Source organism: Lampetra fluviatilis, chromosome 27 (assembly GCF_964198595.1).
Source record: "Lampetra fluviatilis chromosome 27, kcLamFluv1.1, whole genome shotgun sequence".
NCBI classification, from domain to species: domain Eukaryota; kingdom Metazoa; phylum Chordata; class Hyperoartia; order Petromyzontiformes; family Petromyzontidae; genus Lampetra; species Lampetra fluviatilis.
Window position 1 is genome coordinate 10,724,061 of NC_136301.1, and position 17,723 is coordinate 10,741,783.

General features: G+C 47.5%; 1 pseudogene across 1 annotated transcript; it reads left to right on the forward strand.

Moving 5' to 3' along the window:
• Positions 1-13,558: 13,558 nt before the first annotated feature.
• On the forward strand, positions 13,559-14,581 carry LOC144942483 (trace amine-associated receptor 365 pseudogene; annotated as a pseudogene). The gene has a single exon (XR_013639383.1). The product of XR_013639383.1 is annotated as a trace amine-associated receptor 365 pseudogene (transcript).
• The last annotated feature ends 3,142 nt before the right edge of the window (positions 14,582-17,723 follow it).

Sequence of the window (17,723 nt, forward strand, 5' to 3'; positions counted from 1 at the left end):
GCGGGCGAACGAGAGGAGAGGGGCACGGACAGCCAGGAAGGCTGTGTGTCAGAGGCAGCGGTGTGGCTGCAGAGAGTCGCAGGAGCGACGAAGAGAGAGACAGCACGAGGCTGTCAGAGCTGCGGAGAGAGCAAGAGAGAGAGAGGAGCTGCAGCGGTGTGTGTGGGGAGACAGCACGAGGCTGTCAGAGCTGCGGAGAGAGCAAGAGAGAGAGAGGAGCTGCAGCGGTGAGAGCCAGGGGGGCTGGGAGAGAGTAACAGCAGCGGAGCTGCTGTGGGGGCTACAAGAGCGACAGAGGCCAACAGAGGGGCTGCTGGTGGAGACTGGGGAGACATCGGAGTCAGCACTGTGGGGACTGAGCAAAGAGGAGACAGCCGTGTGGGTAATACAGTACGGACCAAATAAAGGACACTGAGCCAGAGATCGTGGTCAAGTCTTTTATTACAATATGACAATGCAAGCAACATGTCAGGAAAATATAAATGGCTACAGGCCCACCTGAAGCAAAAAAACAACCTCTGATAGATTATGTGCATTGCGCAGCGCATCCACTTAACTTAGTTGGTGTTAACACTTGAGACGGCAGTAGCCCAGAGGCTGACGAGTTTTTTTACATGTTGCAGTGATTGTACACATTTTGCTCATCATCCCCACACAGATGGGGGAAAGTCTTTCGAAGATAGATGTCAGACTGACATTAAAATCGCTGTCCAGTACTCGATGGAGTGCTCGGGCAGAGTCAACCAAGGCAATGTGGAGAAATTACACCCACATTAGAGAGGCCTTCGGTGATAATGAGAAAAGAGATACTCGAATTGGACTATGTGCTAAATTGGACACCTCAGAGATGGTGTACATGGCACATATCTGGGACGTCATACTTGACCGGTTCCACGCGACAAGCATGCACCTACAGAAAAGTGACATTGACATCTCTGTAGCAACACAGCTTTTGTATTCATTGAGGGATTTTGTGGCGGGACAGCGAGACTAGTTTGAGGCTTTTTAAAGGGCAGCCTTCAATGTGACAGGTGTCTCTCAGTCATATAAGCACGATCTTCAGCGAAAGAGGAAACGAACATGATTTTCAGATGAGAGCTCAGAGCCAGGTGTGACACTTGAGGGGAGGGAGAAGTTAAAAATAGAAACATTCATGTGGTCATTGATAAGCTAGTGGCATGCCTTGAACATCGCTTAGACGCTTACAAGCGTTTGACCAGTCTCTTTGGAGTTATGTTTATGTCAGATCCGGTGTCTAACAGTGATGTCATAGTGGTAAAGGTAAATGCACTCTCCACTGCATATCAATCAGACCTGGACATTAACTTTTCCAACAAACTCATCCAATTCAAGTCTTTCATGTCTGACTGAGGGTGAGAAATTCCCAACTAAATTGTTTGAGACGTTGCAGGCACTTAATCTGCAGTCAGTGTTTCCCAATGTTTTCGTGACACTTCGAATTTTTCTAACTTTGCCAGTGACAAACTGCCAGGGTGAGCGGACATTTCCCCCTTTTACCCTTTTAGGCAGAATAAAACATGAGCTGCGGAGTAGCATGTGCCAAACACATCTCAGTTCATGATCACTTATGTCAATAGTTAGACCTTGTCAGACAGCTACATTTTCAAGATCTAGTGGATGATTTTGCGAGGAGGAAGGCAAGAAAGACACCAATATAGGAAAGTGGGGGGGGGGGGTTCCAAAAAACATGTACGCAGGGGCCTCATGGGACCATGATCCGGCCCTGGTGTTAGCCGTGAGTGGAAATCGACCTCGCCTCGCTGGGTTTATAGGGTAGCGCGCTAACCGATATACCATCGCTCCACCCAAAATTCATTCAGGCAGAGCAACAAGATAGGGTGACGGCGAGTGAGTGATAGTGTGTGGCGCGCAGAGTTCATTGGGCACGGTGGTTGTGGTGGCCCCGCATCTGATATTAATTTTCTGAGTTCAGCGACAATTAGAGTTAGCGGGGGTGGGGTAAGTTTCGTGTTGTCGAAGCCAGGTCCCTAAGAGGACGACGAATCGAATCGGATCTCTCGCAGAGTAGAGGGCAAACCGTTGTGTGTTGAAAAAACGGCCCACCGGAAGCAGATGTTACAGAGCTACCTCTGAAACACCTTGAAGTCAACTGTTCGAGGTAGGTAACGGTGGGTGAGTAGAGCAAGGTAGGGACGGGCTTGTATGTGTGTGAATTTTCTGACAGTGTTGTTGTTATGGAACCTTGTTATGCGGACTTCTGTACCTGGAGGATTTGATGAGTTATGAACCCAAACATCAAATTCGACACCAAGATCCGAAAAACAGAGCTTGGACACCATCCCAAAATTCGAGATTAGAATTTCAAACTTGTTCTGTTTTTTAATGTTTACGGTTTTTGCATCTTAGTCGAGAATTCACATCCGCGAGTTTTGAAGGGCTCTCATTTCGGAAACTCGTCGTCTTGGTTATTGTTGGAACAGTGTGACACAAAAGCCGATAACGAGCGGAATAACCACTCGGAATCAAATCTGCCCGAGACGATATGGGATGGAGGGATTTATGTTCGTGAAATGTTTATAATTCCTCATCACGTAACAGATAAAGCTATTTACTAGTTTTTTCATTAGTTAATTTTTTTGACAATATATTTTGAAGTGAGACTCATCCTGGACTCACCTAGTTGAAAAAAAGAAACTAAGTTTGAACTTGAAGTTTACCATTTCGCAAATTTGAAAACTACCCGCACACTAACTCAGCAAAGTTCGCTCCCTATTGGCGGCCCAACACTGCCCTACACCTCTGATGAGCACAGTTAGCAATGCATGGTGCAAAATAAGTTCAACATACATACCTACACAGGTCACACTCTTGCAAATTGAAGCTCATTCTGATCTCTTGAATGCTCACCTGGTTAAACAACATTAACTCTAATTTGAAACTTGGACCAAGCAACTACCCTACAAGTTACGAATTATTAGGTACGTCTAACATAGACGTTGAAGGCTCTTGCGTTCTTAGAAAGGGACTACACACCAAAAGGTCATGTTGTACTGCACTATGCTCCTACCACGTCTTCACCAACTCGCATTGACCAGCGTGGTGAAGTATGGTCAAATAAACACTACGAACTGCACGGCAAGCGTCGGGCAGCCTTCAACCAGTCGTGGATTGCCACAAGGGCGTGTACACGCGCGCACACACAAACACACACGTGCGCTCAATCTGTCACAACCAGACCTCACCCAGACCTCATTCGCCTTCAGCTCTTTGACAATCCACTGCTGCGTGAAGACCTCTCCGCATAGTGGAGGTTATGGGGGTTGCTGGACCATACTTCATCATGTTCATTAGTGCGGGTTGATGAAGGAGGGAAACTGACGTGGGGACACAGTACAGTACAACAATGTTGCTGCTATATTCTCAACTGACAATGCTATCCGGCCGCAGGGTGGTGGAGGGAGCGACTAGAAAATAAATTGGTCAAGAATCGACCTCAGTGTGCTTGGTTCGTAGCGCGCAGCGTTCGTAGCATCATAATCTCAATACTTATTTATGCTCGAGGCATCCGCCGAGTTATGATGCTCTCTTTCACAGACGTCCAGTCGAGGCGGTTGGCGCGGTGGCCCAGCGACAGAGAATTCTCCGCTCGTTGCAGAGTTCAAAACCGGCGGCAGACCCGGCTAATACTGATGAGGTGCGTCATAACCGAAGAGATGCGACTACCACTGCTGCTACGCGCCGGGCTGCTTCACCCAACAGTGGACGTTAAAGGGTCCCGTGACGCCATTCGCATGAGTAGACCGTTGCGTGCCACAGGCGCAATGGTCCACGCGTGCCAAATTTGGGAAATGATACCCGCAAATGATGCAGTGGAGATTATACGGACGATATGCTATATCGCTAGATGATCCGATGATTCGGTAGAACCCTCCTAAAAATGAGTTGTGAGACTCAGGGAGGCTTTCCCCGGCTAAACAAGTGTATACTCTTTGGTTCTTTCGGTAAAGTCACGTATATCTTATATATAAAAGTCTCCGCGCGCACTTGCAAGGGATTTGATTCTCGAACGGTGGGGTTGATGTCGAAAAAAATTGACGGGCAGCACACCCTAAGCCCCGCGGTGGGAATATGCTATTCATTTTTCACGTCCGTCACCTTTAAATTAGTTAAATTAGCGATTTTGTGGAATTTCGATGTATTTATTGCGCGACATCGACCGTATCAACTCACGCCAATTGCGTGAGGGGGGGCGAACCCTGCTAAGTGATGCGCGTTCGGTCGAGCTCACGGGGGACATTTTCTTTTAAGCTTTCACATCCAATAACTATACACATAACGCTGCGGATATTTCTTGACAGTGTGATGCCCCCCCCCCAATACGATGCGTGCAGTTACTGCTATGAAGTTCGTACATATTAATATTATTACAGCGCTTAGATAGCATTCTTGTTGTATTATTGTTTACTATTATTTAACAAATACGTTGGCAGATATTATAATAATTATGTTTGTGTGCACAAAACAAATTTTTCATTCTTAGGTTGCTAAATATTACCTTTTTTTGCTGTGCTTTCATGACGCTGCGACGGTCTACTGCCAGTCTGTGCTGTGGCCTGCTGCCTGCTGATTAATTAACGTCAGTGCACTGGCACTCTATTATCTACACCGCTAATTTTCCTTTTGACCATTATGAGTGTATACCAGTCTATAATCTGTTGCTTGCTTCTTTACCTAACTAAGTGTACTGCCAGAGCCTTTCATGTCGACTGTATTCTGCTTTATTGCGACTGTAGCAGTGCTTATGTGATTGAGTCGGCGTACTGGCAGTCTATAATCTAGACTGTCGGCTGCTTCTCAACTTACCTGTGCGTACTTCTACTCTTGAATTGATACTTATTTCTTCATTGCATTTCTATTGTTTCGATTGCTCACGTCACGCTATTTACTCATACGTAGTACTGCGATACTGATAGCTGTGCTATCATCGGGGATTGCTGTGCACGTCGATGTGTGTGTGTGAGTCGATGTGTGTGTGTTTGAGTCCATATGTGTGTCTATCTTTTTCGAACGGACAACACCCGATGTGTGTGTGTACGTCGAAGTGTTTGTGTGTGTGTGTCAGTCCAAGTGTGCTTGTCAGTCCATTTGTGTGCGTATCAGTCGCCGTGTGTGTTAGTCCATGTGTGTGTGTTAGTCGATGTGTGTGCATGGCTCCATCTGAGTATGTAAGTCAATGTGCGTTTGTGTGTCTATGTGTGTCAGTCGATGTGTGTGTGTACGTCGCTGTGTATGTGTGTCAGTCCATATGTGTGTGTGTTAGTCCACATGTGTGTGTAAGTCCATACATGTGTGTGTGTCACTCGATGTGTGTGTGTAAGTCAATACGTGTGTGTGAGTCGATATGTGTGTGTTAATCCATGTGTGTGTATCTTAAGAAGATGTCTGTGTGTCACAGTTCTTATGTGTATGTGTGTGTAGGGCAATGTGTGTGTCAGTCTATGTATGTCTGTGTAAGTCCATGTGTGTGTGTCTTAGTCGACATGTGTGTGTAAGTACACATGTGTGTTTACGTCAATGTGTGTGTGAGTCCACGTATGTCTGTGTATGAGTCGCTGTATGTGTGTATGTCGATATATGTGTATGTAACTCCATGTGCGTGTATGTAAAGTGGATATCTATGCGTGTGTGAGTCCATATGTGCGAGTGTAAGTCCATGTGTTTGTGTGTGTGAGTCAATATGTCTCTGTGTATCAGTCCATGGGCGTGTGTGTTAGTCGCTTTGTGTGCGTGGCTCCTTGTGAGTCAGTGTAAGTCCATTTCTTCGCGTGTCTGTAGGTCCATGTGTGCATGTGAGTGAATGTATGTGTTTTATTGACCTGGTCAAGGCCTTTGATACCATCAGTAGGCCTGACCTCTGGGTTGTTATTCATGCTTTCGGAATTCCTCACCCTTTGCTCACAATCCTTAAGGACCTTCATGATGGTGAGCGGCCCCGCGTCAAACTACATGGCCGTCAGTCAGAGCCATTCCCTCTAGACCAGGGGTCGGCAACCAAAATAACAAGAAGAGCCATTTCTTTCCAATTCGGTACAAAATTCAATATTTCAAGAGCCGCAATGCATCTGAGTACATACGTACATATCGTCAAGAAGCAGCTCGTAAAGAGCCGCATGCGGCTCCGGAGCCGTAGGTTGCCGACCCCTGCTCTAGACCTTGGGGTGGGGCAGGGATGTCCTCTGTCTCCCACATTATTTAACATATATTTTGACCACGTAGTTCATGAAACCTTCAATGGCTGTACTGGAGGAATTACCATCTGGTACAGATACAATGGGAGGCTGATCGATGCCCGGATGCAGTCAAGGAATGGCTCTCTATTGCTCAACCATGTCATGTATGCCGATTATCTGATAATTGCTGCTCACTCAGAGGAGGAGTTGGAGGCGCTGCTGATGAACCTGGAGCTTGCCACTATGAGGTGGGGTTTTACCATCAGCACCTGCCTGGGTATTTTGTACCATCGGACACTCCACCCCACAACTAACAATTGGTGATAGGGCAGTTGTGGAGAGAGTGGAGAATTTTCCATACCTGGGCAGTGTCCTTATGACTGGCTCCGGTTTAATGGTCTCACTCCGAATCAGTCGAGCGGCGTTATCTTTTCATCGGTTGTGTAACACTGTGTGGAAGTTACCTGGTCTGTCGCTCTGCACAAAGTTTAAGGTCTTCTCGGCCACAGTCATTCCCTCCCTTCTTATTGCGTGCGAAACGTGGACCCCTCTAGAGGAACAACTTTGCTGGTTATAAACATTTAACCTGGCCTGCGCACGATTCATTATGGGTTTAACTAGGTTGGATTGTGTGAGGAGCTCACAAATCCTTGAAAGATCTGGACAAAGTCCCATTGGTGAGATCCTCCGGCAGACAAGGCTGTGTTGGCTGGGCCATGTAGCCCGCATGAGCAGTCACCGCATGTGTAATGTGAGGTTACACCTGGATGATAAATGGGTTACACCTGGATGATTAATTGGTTACACCTGGATGATAATGATGGACTCTGCCGGCCTCAGCCCACAACCAATGGGGAGTCGAGCCAGGGGCGTGGCCCTGATGTAATGTGAAGGTTACACCTGGAAGATGATGATTGGCTCTGCTGGCTTCAGCCCGCAACCAATGGGGAGTCGAGTTAGGGGCGTGGCTCTGGAGTCGTACAGTGGGTTCTGGAAAGTTCCAGGGATGTGGCTGAGGATTGGCTGCGGAGCATCACGTGGGCCAGGGATTAAAAGGGGTGGAGACGGACAGCACGTGGTCATAGCTTGGAGGAACGAAGGTGGAAACCACGCTGGTGCCGTGGTCCGGAGCCTGCCACGTGGCGGCCCGCGGCAGTCTCTCTCTCTCTCCCCTTCCACGCTGTCTGCCAACAACATGAAGGAGCTATAGAGTAGAGGAACGGATATAGTGAGAGTTGTGAAAGAAACTTAATAAAGAATACTGAATTGCAGACGTTGTCTCAACGGCCTTTATTAAACATGCTTAAATAGCTTTTGTTCGGCCGGATCGAAGGGGCTAAACGGGCGCGGCATGGGCTAGAGAAGAGATGGAGTGATGTGGTACAAGAGGCTGTGGAGCTCAGTGGACTTCCCGATGACTGGTACCAGCGGTGTCAAGATCGGCCTCTGTGGAGAAGGCTAGTGAATGACGCTACTGGGCAGGTGGTGGCAGTTGCCCTCCAACCACAACGGAGGGGGGAGGAGCGACGCTAACAGCAACGAGCGGAGCGCCAGGTGGCTGAAGCACAGCAAGTTGGCACAGGTGGTGCATCTGCCAGTCGTCTCAGTCAGTCGACCTGTAGTATCTGGGTTTGCCCCGTGACCTCCTGCCAGTGGGCGTTCGACACTTCACATGGCCTCAACGTGCATATAGCCTGGCACAAGATTCACGGTGATGTCACTGCTACTTAGTGGTGAATGACGGTTGCTTTGTTGAGTGCAGTGGTTAGCGAGCTGCGCTGCAAAACCCTTTTTTCTATTCCCTTTGACGGCCATCACCAGTGACGATGAATGTAAACTGGTTCTAGGCCTCCCTTAGGTTGACTGAGCCCAAATGAGTACCTGACACAATGTGGAAACATCGCCACTGGGGATGTTTTTACATTGGTGCTGGATACTAACCCCTTCATGTACCATGCTGGTCTTCATTTCGTGATCGCTTACAGCACTTTCTTGGTATGCAGAAGGTCGTGGGTTCGATCCCGACCCTGACACCTATATATTTGGAGTTTGCATGTTCTCCTCGTAGTAGCATGGATTTTTCTCCGGGTCTTCCGGTTTTTCCCTCCATATTTAGAATTAACATCACGCGTTTAGATTATTTGACTGCGACACATTTCAACGTGATAAGCCACTGCATTGAGATATTACGTCGCTTCTGAAAAATGGTTATATCTCAGGTCTGCAATAACTTTCCTCCTAACCGCGTGATTTTCCCGTTTTCTTAAATCAATCAAAACTATTTTAACTAAAAACTATGTGAACGATTTGTTAAACTATTTCTTATATCTTTCCAGGTAAGGCCCACTGAGCTATATATCTCAGCGGGCCGATACTTTCAGTTTTCCATTCACGCACGTGGGCTGCAGGGTGAAATGAAGGGGGTTAGGGGACTAGGGGAACACCCTAGAGAGATACCCATTAGTGGCATGGGATGGGGAGGGGGTTATAAGGGGTTGGCAGAAATAAAGCGGTAGGGGAGGTGGGGGGCTTGCAAGAATAAAGTTGCCTTAGTACAGGGGTCCGCAACCTTCGGCTCCAGAGCCACATACGGCTCTTATTTATTGCCGCATGTGGCTCTTTAAGGACGGCTTCGTCATGTTCTTCACAGTGCATTGCGGCTCTTGAAATATTGATGATTTTTTTGACCGAATTCGAAAAAAATGGATCTTCTTGCGATTTTGGTTGCCAACATCTGGTTTAGCAGGACGCCTCGAGGTGTAGACTCACATTCATCGCCATGCTCTTTACTTTGTCCTACAGGAAAGGAGTCTCAGGAGACGTTGTTGAAGAGGGTCCTCGTGACATTGGGATGTGTGGCCACAGACAGTGAGATCTTGGTGTCATGCGTGATGAAACTAGAGAGCCTGGAGCGAACCGCCACGAATTCGTCGATGGGGGTTACACGGAGCCCTGCACCATCCCATAACCCCACTCCTACAGCACCTAGTAAAGCGACGGAGGTAATCTGTCAAAGTACAGTACTATCCAGGCGCCCAAACTGTTCAGCTTGTGTAATCCGACGGAGATGGGGTGCATTTTTCAAATAATTATTAGTCTTGAGACTAACCGACTCACCGAGTCTCAAGACGCTTTGGAGGGTACTGCGAAGTTTTTGCAGTGATGGGGAGAGGGGTGATGTTGCTGCTGCTATGTGTCATCCTAGTTGCGTGATTTGCCCATGATTTTTCAGGTCCGAGATGTTTGTCATGACGATTTCATTGTACCGGGTGTCGAGTTATTTGATAAAATTGCTTGCGCATCACGAATAAAAATAACTCCACTCTTCTTGAAATCCCTCACGTTCACAGCACAGGCGCAGCGGAGTGAGATCTTGAGTTCCATTAATTTTAATTGGCTTGACCCTACGGGGGAAGCCGACAATGGAACGTGGCGGGGGGGGGGGGGTAAAATGATCTATATAAGCACAGCACAAGGTGGAGACGTGGGGGAGAAAGAGAGGTGGGCGAGTGTGCGTGGCAGAGCAGGGGCTACCGAGGTGACAGGTAAAATCCCACACGCAGACACACAGACAGACAACAGTTTAACACGTCGGCTATCGCGACCAATATCATCCATTATATAGGTTTTGTGTGTTTAATCGCGTAAATATAAATGTAAATATAAACATGTCCTTAAAACTGCCACAACCCGAAATTTACACTCGCCCGCCTCTCGTTCTCTAACACACCGGTGTGCTGTACTAGTAACGAATTGGCATGTTCTGTTTACGTGACAAACCTTACGTATTGACTATGTCGGGTTGTGGCGGGTTGAACTAAACATTTATATTTACGCGATCTAACCCAAAAAAAAACGATAGCATAATAATATAAGTTTTTTGTTGACAGACAACATTATTGACAGACAACAGACCAACTGCAACCGCTCTCACTCCGCTCATCCTGGTGAGAGCGACCGAGATAGGTAATGACGGAGTGAGCCAATCTTCGTGGCGCGGTGAGTTAATCGGGGCGCTTTGGCTGTGTCTTGCCCCCCGTCTGGACATTCAACTCGGACATTTGCTGAGCTGAGTTACAACCCACGAGGTCTGTGTTTGGGGTGGTCACTCTTGTTCTGTCGGCGTTCCGATGAAGGAACCAAACACATCCCATTCCAACCCTCTGTGTTTTGCGACAATTGCGCGAAGTGTATAAGAAACTCCAGAGCAACTACAGTGAGGGAAAAAAAATAGTTGATTCCCTGCTGATTTTATACGTTTGCCCACTGACAAAGAAATGATCAGTCTATAATTTTAATGGTATGTTTATTTGAACAGTGAGAGACAGAATAACAACAACAAAAATCCAGAAAAACGCATGTCAAAAATGTTATAAATTGATTTGCATTTTTATGAGGGAAATAAGTATTTGACCCCCTCTCAATCAGAAAGATTTCTGGCTCCCAGGTGTCTTTTATACAGGTAACAAGCTGAGATTAGGAGCACACTCTTAAAGGGAGTGCTTCTAATCTCAGCTTGTTACCTGTATAAAAGACACCTGTTCACAGAAGAAATCAATCAATCAGTTTCTAAACTCTCCACCATGGCCAATACCAAAGAGCTCTCCAAGGATGTCAGGGACAAGATTGTAGACCTACACAAGGCTGGAATGGGCTACAAGACCATCGCCAAGCAGCTTGGTGAGAAGGTGACAATAGTTGGGGCGATTATTCGCAAATGGAAGAAACACAAAAGAACTGTCAATCTCCATCGGCCTGGGGTTCCATGCAAGATCTCACCTCGCGGAGTTGCAATGATCATGAGAACGGTGAGGAATTAGCCCAGAACTACACGGGATGATCTTGTCAATGATCTCAAGGCAGCTGGGACCATAGTCACCAAGAAAACAGTTGGTAACACACTACGCCGTGAAGGACTGAAATTCTGCAGCGCCCGCAAGGCCCCCCTGCACAAGAAAGCACATATACATGCCCGTCTGAAGTTTGCCAATGAACATCTGAATGATTCAGAGGACAACTGGGTGAAAGTGTTGTGGTCAGATGACCCCAAGAACACCATCCCCACGTCAAACATGGAGGTGGAAACATTATGCTTTGGGGGTGTTTTTCTGCTAAGGGGACAGGACAACTTCACCGCAACAAAGGGACGATGGACGGGGCCATGTACAGTCAAATCTTGGGTGAGAACCTCCTTCCCTCATCCAGGGCATTGAAAATGGGTCGTGGATGGGTATTCCAGCATGACAATGACCCAAAACACACGGCCAAGGCAACAAAGGAGTGGCTCAAGAAGGAGCACATTAAGGTCCTCGAGTGGCCTAGCCAGTCTCCAGACCTTAATCCCATAGAAAATCTGTGGAGGGAGATGAAGGTTCGAGTTGCCAAACGTCAGCCTCGAAACCTTACTGACTTGGAGAAGATCTGCATAGAGGAGTGGGACAAAATCCCTCCTGAGATGTGTGCAAACCTGGTGGCCAACTACAAGAAACGTCTGACCTCTGTGATTGCCAACTAGGATTTTGCCACCAAGTACTAAGTCATGTTTTGCAGACGGGTCAAATACTTATTTCCCTCATTAAAATGCAAATCAATTTATAACATTTTTGACATGCGTTTTTGTGGATGTTGTTGTTGTTATTCTGTCTCTCACTGTTCAAATAAACCTATCATTAAAATTATAGACTGATTATTTCTTTGTCAGTGGGCAAACGTACAAAATCAGCAGGGGATCAAATACATTTTTCCCTCACTGTACCTCTTGAGATCCCTTCAGGTCACTTGGGCCACACAGCAGAGAGGGCAGCACTCCTCCCACCTCACTCTGCGTCATGAGCGCAACGTCCATTGCCTGACGCTCAAAGCGATATTTGCATTCTCAAGGCAGTAATTTAGCCAAATTAAGTGGCTGTTTTTTGTGTGACCGGGCTAATAACATTCACTCACCGTGCTTGAGAAACTAGTTTAATCACAAATCAGTATATGTATATGTCAGTCTATGGTTTTCTATACGAGTCTATAAATGGCTATGTGAGTCTATGGGTCTGTGTGAGTCACTCGTGACGGGGCTGAGACCATCGACTCACCACACTCGAGAACACGGTTTAATCACAGGCGACTGGGATTCGAACCCATGTTCTGTGAGCCACGCGGACACCTCCTCGCCATCACGTTTGCAGTTCATCCAACGAGGTGCACGTTGTCGTCTGAGGGTTGTCTCCAAGAAACTTAGGAACTCGTGATATAGAAATCATCGGTTGGTAGATTAAGATTTATTCATACGCCCATGATCTGACGCCGTGGTGGCGAGATGTTAACTAACTTGTAAGAGGTCCTAACTCGGGTGCCCGGGTTCGTGGTGCAGAGTGATATTCGCTGCACTACCATATATAACAAATACAAAGATCCCCTGTATAGCCTGAACAAGCTGTTGGGGTAAGTGCTGTTAGCGAGCACCTATGAAGGTCGACACGGCGCTTTTGTCTCCATAGTGGCGACGTTGAAACATTGCACTAGGTACCCATTTGATGCTGAGTAGACCTAGGGAGGCCCAGGACCGGTTCAAATAATCGTCACTGGTATTGGCCGTGAACGGAAATCGAATTCGTGTCGCTGTGTTCGTAGCGCAGCGCACTAACCGCTACACTACCACTCCCGACACTACCATATATAAATATACGCAAACACTCACAAAGAGAAATATCCTTCCTATAGCTAACATGAAGTGAACGGGTAAGTTCTGTTATTGAGAGCTAACAAACTGAATACAAAAAGCAGCTCTAAAGAAATTAGGTTTAAACTTAGATGTTTTAAACGTTTAGAGCTCAGGTGGCTTCTTAATATCGGAAGGAAATGCGTTCCAGACGGCCACAGAAACGCATCTGAAAGCGTGCGATGCCGTGACCGTCTTTGTTCAATGGCCAGCCAAAAGCCGCTGCTGTGAGGATGACCGGAGTTCGCTTGATGGTTTATGTACCTTGGCGAGATCAGTGAGGTTTTGTGCCATGTGTAGAAGATATATGAATAATATTTTCTCATTCTCAACCCCATACCCCTTCCACAGATCCGATTGCACTAAATTGAAGAACACATCGGCACCCTCGCGATAAAAAACAAACATCACGATATATTGATATACAGAACATCAGTGGGAGAGAATATAGGTCGAGTGAAGATGCAATATAATTTCACGTAACCAGTACATCACATCGGTAAACGTCTTTTGGAATGATTGTCCATTCTCTGCGGGAACATTGTAGCGGAGACAGACCACGTGCGTAGACAGAGCAAACTGGACATTTGGAGATACGTGTCTTCAGCACGTCCTGTGAATAACCTGTGCACCACCCATGGAGAACACCACGAGCACCAGCACATCCAAATGCGTGATCTCCTACTACGGACTCAACTGCACGAAGATGGAATTTTCCAAAAGTGAGAGTGCACTGATAGTGGGCGTCATGAGCTTCTTCATCGCCACCACCATCCTCAGCAACCTCCTCATCATCAGCGCCGTCGCCTTCTTCCGGCAGCTGCAGACGCGGACCAACACGCTCGCTCTGTCGCTGGCCGTGTCTGACCTCCTTGTCGGGGTGGTCATCATGCCCCTCGCCATGGTTAAGGCAGTCTACAAGTGCTGGTTCTATGTGCAATGGTTCTGCAACGTGCAGTTCTTCTGCGACTACTGGTTCACGACTGCGTCAGTGCTGCACCTGAGCTGCATCGCCTACGACCGCTACGTGGCCATCTGCGACCCCCTGCGCTATGCACAGCGGGTGACACGACGCACCCTGACGTTCATGCTTCTCTTCTGCTGGATCGTCTCGGCAATTATATCAACCCCGATCCTTCTGAGCATGAGTCCCACGCTGGCAAAGGGACGGATCGAGATGGTAGGCTGCCCGAACGACTGCCGCTTTCTCATCAGTGTGGGCATCCTGTTCACCATCGGAATGGTGCCATACTTCACCTCGGTGCTGCTCATCATGCTCATGTACGGCCGCATTTATCAGGTGGCTCGTAGTCAGGCACGCAAGATCGGGACGCAGAGCCACGGGCTTCCCGGAGTTGCCAGTGAGACCACGAGTCGCTGGACCAACATGAAACGAGAGCACAACGCAACAAAGACACTGGGCTCTATCATTGCAGCGTTCATCATTTCCTGGCTGCCATTCTATATCTTGGCCATAGTGTTCACCATGTACCAGGATATCTTTCTGCCCTACAAAATATCATTTTGGATCGGCTACATGAACTCCACGATCAACCCCATCCTGTATGCCGTGTTCAACAAGCAGTTCCGCCACGCGTTCAAGACAATGCTGAGCTTCAAGGTGTTTTCATCGGCGGCCAGGGACAAGGAGATGAATTGAGGACATGTGGATGGATTGATCAAAGACTTAAACGGCATTGAGGGTGAATTTATTTTCTCACACAAAACTTGATTGTAAAATGGGTTTTAAAAGCGATGTGGAAGGACAGGTGGCAAATGTTTTACCATCTGCACTGTATATCAAGGGCTATATTTAATGAGAAGTGATTCAAGCACTAACTCAGAGTCGAGGACACAATGTGATCACGTTTCAGTCACAATGCTGAACGTCAGAGTGAAAAGGCCTTAGCAAAAACATGTCCCATCCGTTATGAATACAACTATCACTCCAGGCTGGCTCACAGTATATGTACTTTGGTTGTGCATCTTCGCAGATCTCTCCATACCTGAACAAGATTTTGACAACTCTTGTCCGCAGTTTCAGTCCTATATTGAAGGACTTTTTGTTGTGAGAATAGATTTCAAATGGCCGTCCTTGTCGGCACGCTTACTCCCGACTCTGGCCGTACAAATACAGGAGGAACGGCTTTTGCTATTGATGCCCCCAGGGTCTGGAATGCTATTGCCAATAAACTGCAACTTGAATCACTACCTATGAGATCTTCACTCAAAACTGCTCTAGAGGAGTTGAACACCCCTAGCTGCCACTGCTATTCAGTGGCCTAAAATAACATAAAATATTTCGCTCCGGATGACAGCTGCAAAGTATGATCTGTGTTTTGCTTAAGTGTGCTGATCTTAAAGGTGCATTGAAACATTTTGATACTCCGACTGATGCTCCTGTTGTTGTGGAGTGACTCATGCAGCCAGCTATGGCTGCAGGGTTTGGTGGTACATGTTGTTTATGTCGTTTATTGTGAAAATTCGGTCACAGTTCCTATGATCACTGTTACATTGCTTTTATGGCTTTATTTTGGTGATTTCGAAAACTTTTTTGGTCTGGCCATGTTTTGTTTGTTGTAGTACGGAGTTAGACTCATGGACATAATTGAAGTTGTCTTGTGGTTGTTGTTGTTTGACTTGCATCCCACTGGAACTTTTGCACACAGCTTTGGTGTACGGTGCTTTTTCTGCAATATTTTTCTATCTTTTCTTGGATTTTCTGTTTGCACATAGTCACATGGTCACTTTAAGATGTTTTCTTGTTCATGTTTTTGTTTCATGTGTTTTTGTTTTTTGTGGTTGCATCCGATTCAAGAGCCGAATGGCTCCCAGGGCTATACCAAAAAAAAGAAAAAAAAAGAATGCGTTGTTTATTGTCAATGGAAGTTTGCACGCGCATATGATGTATTGACACTCGATCCAAAGTAGTTTTCTTTTTTACCATTAGATGAATACTCTATGCAATTCGAAATTCATCTTAGTTATTTGGAATCCATACCTATAGGCCTGTTTCTACCTTCCACATCTTGGTATTCTCCTGTCTTCCTCGCCCCCTCTTCTTTTTTAATCTCTCTTCTACTCATAACTGTTGCTTTGTAATTTCATAGTAGAGGTGCCATGGTTTCCCTTCGGACCTGTGCTGGGGGCTATCTCCTCAAGTTTAACTTAAATGCCCTCGCGTGGGTTCGGAAGCCTACCAAGTGAGAATGGGGCAATGCTGCAAAACTGCTGGGGTAGCTGCACTGGGTCGTGCTGGTGGATTCTGCCGCAATATATATCCCGTCTTCATTTTGAGGTTAACAAATCATAGGTCGCCGGGTCAGTTAATTGCATGTCCAATCGCTCTCAGCGTTATACAGACCACCAGCTCAAAAGAACCGCACGTGTGGGAGTCGTTTAGAACCACCGACTCAAAGAGTTGAGAAAATGTGGTCATTCCCATAACAGGTAGCAGGGAAGCAGACACAGCTGCAGATCTGTTTCGCCCTCATTGCGACTCATCAGGACAGTACAATTGTAGTGGTGTATTCACTCACGGACACTGTCAGCTTTTCTCCTATGCCACTTTATTACTTATTTACACAACGCACTCTTGCTCCGAACTCTTTCTCTTACTCTGCTAGCCTGTCACTTAATACTCCGCTAGCCTGTTACTGAACACTCCGCTAGCCTGTCAGTCTCTCTCACACCTCCAACCTCGTCCGTGCCCCCAGCGGGGATCAGCCAACACTTCTGGGGAGGACGAGGTGTGGAGGGCGAGGTCCCAGGCTTCTTGTCTCCGGCTATTGTCCTCTTCATTTCTTCAGCTCCAACCAACTAAACCCCATGTTTTACGCACACCCCTTTATATCCCCTTCCTCATTAAGGGTCCGCAGTTGCCCCTTGTTAAGTCGGCACCTCGGCGGCACCTCCTGTACGCGCTTCCTATCCCTTATCGTCTCCATCTCCCGTCACTCCGGCGCCTATCTCCAAATGCATCCACCTACTTCCTGCTCCCTTAATTGCTGGCGCCTCTCTGGCGGCTGTTCCATGTCCTAACGCTTGCACCTGCTTGCCCTGAAATGTACCCGCTGTTTGTAAACTCCGCGCGTGAATGCATTCGTTGTTTGCAACCCTGCGCGTGAATGCATCCGCTGTTTGCAACCCTGCGCGCGTTACGCCACCATCTCACCCCAACCCTCGTGATGAAATACCCAGCCGTCCCGGCTGACCTTATATACAACCCAAGTAACACGCGAATCCGTGACACAAGTAACAACAATAGAAGAGAAAGAACACAACAATAATAACAATATGTGGGAGTGCAAAGTGCAGTCTGTTCTACGGAGGAAAGAACGGTGCAGCGGTCCATGGCGCCGTCGATCCCACATTCCTCAACAGATCATTCTCCGGGAGTGGGTTCCTGCAGCCAGCCCGTCCTCACGACCCGGATCCAAAACTGCCGGAGGAAGAGAAGGGCCAGAATTGGACGAGGAGCGATGTCTCTTCCATGGCAAATGGTGTACAGATGGCGGGTCATGTGGTAACGTAATTGCAGTAACTTTCAGGTTGAACATAACCCTATGGGAGTGGGTTCCGGTGGCCGGACCGTCCCTGTGCACATGTCCCTTCAATGACGAGTGACGTGCTAGCTGCAGGTCCCACGGCCCGGACTCAGCCGGCGGACCGTTCAGCTTGTTCTGGTGCATCAGTTGTCGCGATCCTGTGGGTGGAAGAGGACAATACTCCTGACGCACATCCGCTTGGAGCGGTGTGACCAACTCGTCGGACGCATCCAACACAGGCCATTTTGGGATGGG